Source organism: Octodon degus, unplaced genomic scaffold, assembly GCF_000260255.1.
Source record: "Octodon degus isolate 3935 unplaced genomic scaffold, OctDeg1.0 scaffold00006, whole genome shotgun sequence".
Taxonomy (NCBI): Eukaryota; Metazoa; Chordata; class Mammalia; order Rodentia; family Octodontidae; genus Octodon; species Octodon degus.
Window position 1 is genome coordinate 3,995,033 of NW_004524582.1, and position 5,300 is coordinate 4,000,332.

Sequence of the window (5,300 nt, forward strand, 5' to 3'; positions counted from 1 at the left end):
GCATTCATGATTGGAAAATTGGTTTCCAAAAATTCTGTCTATCGTCATAAACAGGGTGCACTGTGTGAGTGGTGATTCTCATAGAAACTGACAGATAATAAACACAATTGTTCTAACCAACCTGAAATTAGTACAGCAAGCTATTTTAAGTACAATGTTTCTTAAAAGAATCAATGATATACAACTGCCTAACTGCAGGCTGCGAGAGGGTTTTCCCAAATATTAGCACTGCAAGAGAGATACAGAGCTTGGTAAGTTGAAACATATTTCCTAATAATAATTAATTTTTAATGTCATATTTTGCTACTCTATTTAATTGGAAATAGAATAACTTCACACTTAAAAAAACAGATGTTATTTAACTTTCAGGTAGAGAATAACATAAATGTGCTCAGTGCTTTCATTGAGTTCAAAGATAATTTTATGGTTGTGAGCAACTCAAAATATCACAAACCTTCATATTTCAGAAAATGCATACAGTTAACATATTTTGTTTCTTCTCTAAGTAATGAGAATAATTATTTATTGATTAGGTAGTGCTTTACCTTTTGTAGGTAATAGAAATAAAGGACAATTTTTTCACATATTTCTGTCTTTAGCAAAGTAAAATGTTGATTCCTCTCTCCTGATACTGTCTATACAGAGTATAACTCTAATAGACTTAGAAGGATGACAATTTAAAGAGAAGAAAAGATACAATGAAGAAAAGATAAAGAATTTCAGTACAAGATGATAGGATATTAACAATAGTGATCATTTTGCTTATTGTTATCTTCAAAGTAATAGTTTAGATTATGATATATAAGCATGCAAAATTGATCAAACAATATAAGCACTGTTTCTTGAAATGAAATTATAGAAATTAGTACAAATATATATTTGCAGTCCTTTTTTCTTAATTATGTAACAATAAGAGGAGACAAAGGGAGAAGGAAATGAGACAGCTTTTGTATTAATGGAACAAAATGCACTTGTATGATGGTTAATAACATCTGTCCACACATCTGAACCATGGGGTGCCTAGACATTCAGCTAGCCATAATTCTGGGTGTAACTGTGGCAGTGCTTCTCTATTAGGTCAACATTTACACTGATTGAATAAAGTGCCTTGTGCCCACTCAGGTGGGTGAGCTTCAGCCAAATTACTAAAGACTTCACTTACAGGTTACACATAGATGTCCCCAATACGCCTCATGCATTCCTGGCTGTAGCTTCTGGGAGGTGGCTAGATCATAGCTGTGTGATGCTGTGATAAGTGTGTAATAGAAAGCCCTATCTGAGTGCGGGTAGTACCAATCAATTGGCTTGTAGCTTGAGTGGAATAAAAAAGGAAAGGAGGGTTCACTGCTTTCTGCTTCTTGTCTGGCGTGGGCAGATTGCTTCTTCTCTGCAGTGTCTTACTTCCATGCTACTTCTTCTTGGAGCCAGCTGACAATGACCTGACACCTTCACAAATCGTGAGCTGAAACCATCCTGTAACCATTTAAATTATCCGTGTGGGGGATTTTGTCCTAGCAATGAAGAAGTAGCTAAGAGTTAAATAAAATGGTTTTGTATGGCAGATTTCCTTTTGCCTGTTTTAAAGTAGAACATCAAACTTTTCTCCCCCTGCCCCTTTCGGACTCCTTTGAATCACTGGCTCTTCTTAGAATTTGATGCTGCCAGAAGGAAACTTGCATCTTTGGCATTCCTGGTTTTCAAGCTTCCACTCTAACTGTGCTATCACCTTTCCTAAGTCTACAACTTGGTAGCTTGAATATTCTTATATAGGTTTCTGTGTGTAAGATCTTCCCCATTATCTTGTGCTTGAATGATATATTTATGTTTTTGCTCTACAGTTATAGACCAAAGTTCATTCAGAATGTGTTTCTCAGATGAGCCTTCTTTGAAACCCCCAGATTGGTAGTTCATAAGGAAACATAATTTTGCCATTGCCATATGTCCAACCTGCTATCCTAATATTTCCCTCTCTGAAAGAAGCACAGTAGAATTAAATTTTAATTACCATAAATTTTAGATAGAGATTGCTGATATAAAATAGCCTAAAATATATCGACATATTAAACTACAAACATTTGTCTTACCTTCAGGTTTATGAAAATATCTACCAAAAAATTACAGTAAAACTCAATACCAAAACAACAATAACAACTGTAAAACTGGGTACAGTTAGTGTCACAATTACTGACAAGACAATGAAACGCTTCTCAGTTAGATCAGGAGCAAGGTCAGGATTTCCCTTCTCCCTATTCATTTTCAATATTTTACTAGAAGATCCAGCTAATCCAATGAGGTCAAAAAAGAGATAACAGGTAGACTAGTGAGAAAAAGAAGAAAACATTGTCTATTGAAAAAATGTTAAAGAATCAAGAAAACAAAACAGCCTCTAGACTTCTAACTACTATCAGAATATTTTAGGATATAAATATAAACTAGTAAAAAATGGAACATGGAATTTAAACACAAAATCATTTATATTACCTAGGGCCAGGGAGCTAGCCAGGGCCAGGGACTTAGTTTTGTGCTTGTCTATCAAACATGACATCCTGAGTTGAATTACCAGTATTCCCCTCAAAATGCTACCCCAAAATGAAGTTTATGTTAAAAAAAAAAACCTAAGAGATTATATAAGATCACTATGAGGAAAACTAAAAAAATAATAATAATAAAAATAAAAAATGTTGATGAAATAATTTATAAAATCTAAATATCTAAATAAAGAAGATTGTCTCAGTTACTGTTCACTCATCGCTGGGAGAAAATACCCCACACCCAAAATTAAGGAAGAAAAGAATTATTTATCTCACAGTTTGTGGAGGTTTCACTCTATACTTGGCTGGCTCCCAGGCAGAGAGGCAGATGACAGAGGGCAGCAGTTCATGGCAGCAGAAAACAGCAAAGAGCAGAAAAGGAGGAGCTAGCTGCTGTGGTGTCTGTGAAGCCTCTCTCTCTTCCTTCTAGGCTGACTGCGAAGGTGAAGCTCCTCCAAGAAAGTGGTGCACTGCACAGTGGCTCAGGGAAGATCGGAACTCCTCCAAGGAAGTGGGGAGCAAAGTTTTCCTCAACCCCTTTATATCCTTAAAGTGCTGAGTCACTCTGGTGCAGAGTCCTTCCCACTCTGCAGGTTGGGGCCATCCACCCCCCAGGGCATCGAACCTCAGAGCAGATCCAGCCAAGTTGACACAAGGTATCAATCACTTCAAGGTTCAATTTCATGTTCATAGGCAGGACGATGAAATATCTCAAGAAATCAATTCTACCCAAGTTGATCTATAGACTCAAGGCAATTCCCATCAAAACCTGAGCAAGTTATTTTATGCATTTCTGTAAACTGATACTCAAGCTTAGGGACAGCTGCAAATGACCCAGAATATCCAGGACAATATTGCAAAAGAAAAAAAATAGAAACAGTAGTTGTGACATGACTCCAAGAATTACTGTTACATAACATTAGTAAAGACAATGTGGTAATGACAGATAGATATATGATCACCAGAACATTTGATAGATGCCCAGTATAATGAGCTAAACTTTTACAAAGGAGCAAGCATAATACAATGTATAAAAATACAAATTTTTTTCAACAAGTGGTACTGTAACAACTAAGTTATTTATGTGCAAAAGAAAACAATGCAAAGTTATATTTAGACTCAGATAAAATTCTTTTACAAAAATTAACTCAAAATATATTGCACATCTTGAATATAAAGCAAAAAATATGAAACTCATAGAAGGAAACATAAAAGCAAAAATAAATGAACCTGGCTATTTAGAGCATCTTTATTGATATTTGCCCAAAATTAGTAGCAACCAAAATTTCAGTAGCAGGAAAACTTTCTGGATATTGCTATTTCACTGTCAACTTAAAACTTTCTTTCTTTTCCTTTTCTTTCTTTCTTTTTTTAAAGACTTAATTCATTTCATTTTTCTTGTGAAAAAAAAAAAAAAACCTTTATGTTGTTGCTACTGCTGGATCTTGAGTCCTCTGGACAGAGACTCTGGTGTGGGTTTTCACAAGATGGTCAGTGAATTCCTGATAGGCAGACTTGGTGAACACAGTCTCTTTCCAGAGGTCAGGGGTAAAATAGCTGTAGGTGTTGGAGATGGTATCAAAGGTGGTCTTAGCAAAGTTGCCCAAAGTAGCAGTGCAGCCCCTAGCAGAGGTGTAGCAGTCATCAATACCAGCTATCATCAGCAGCTTCTTGGGCACAGGGGCTGAGACAATGCCAGTGCCACTAGAGTCAGGGATCAGACACACCAACACAGAGCCACAGCAGCCCATCACCTTGCAAGGAACAGTGTGGGGCTTGCCGATCTTGTTTCCCCAGTAGCCTCTCCAGACAGGGACAATGGAGAGCTTGGCCTGGATTATGGTCCCATGAAGGGCAGTGGCCACTTCCTTGGAACACTTTACACCTAGGGCAACATGGCCCTTGTAGTCCCCAGTGGCGACAAATCCCTTGAACCTGGTCCACTGGCCCGCTTGAGTTTGCTTCTGCACAGGCATGAACTTCAGAACTTTATCCTTGAGGGATACGCCCAGGAAAAAGTCTATAATCTCAGACTCTTTGATGGGTAAGGGAAAAAAGGTAAATTTCCTCCAGGGACTTGAACAGACAGCCCAGCTTGGTGACAGGAATCCACTCTTTGTCCTCAGCCTTACTGCCATGCCCGTGACCTTGAAGGCCACTGCAGGAGCCTCTGTGGAAGCCACTGCTGCCTCCCATGCCTGGGCACCTGTGTCATCTACCATTTGGTGTTTCCCAGAAAAAGAAGATAAAACTTTCTCCAATAAAGTCCTATAATAATACTTACAATGACACAAATTCAGACTTTTCTCATTTAGCTTTCTTTGTGATCCACTTTTTATCATGTCCTCTGCTTCATTAAATTCAAATTGCTCTATGACATAACCTAATAATTTTGAATTTTAAAATGATCAATACACACACACACACACACACACACACACACACACACAAAGATACACCTGACACTCCAGCTTCATTTCTTTTTTATTACTACATGTTTGCAGTACTAACACATTACAACCATCTCAGCAAGAGGGAACACGTATAGCTCAGTTCTTTTTGATACTTTTCACTTTTCCCCCCACCTAGTGTTGTAACTCAAAAATCAGATGACAAGGAGGCAAGTCCAAAAGCTAAAAGAAGCGCTTTATTTTAGCTGGTACCCAGCGGCAACACCCGGCACAAAGTGACTAAATGCTTATCCAAATTTTACAAGGAATATCTTAAGAGCCTGAACAAGGTTAATTAAGCATTTTATAATAAAAGCCT

At 37.6% G+C, this 5,300-nt stretch overlaps 1 pseudogene; it reads right to left on the reverse strand.

Moving 5' to 3' along the window:
* Positions 1 to 3,952: 3,952 nt before the first annotated feature.
* On the reverse strand, positions 3,953 to 4,727 carry LOC111818815 (annotated as a pseudogene).
* Between the last annotated feature and the right edge of the window lie 573 nt (positions 4,728 to 5,300).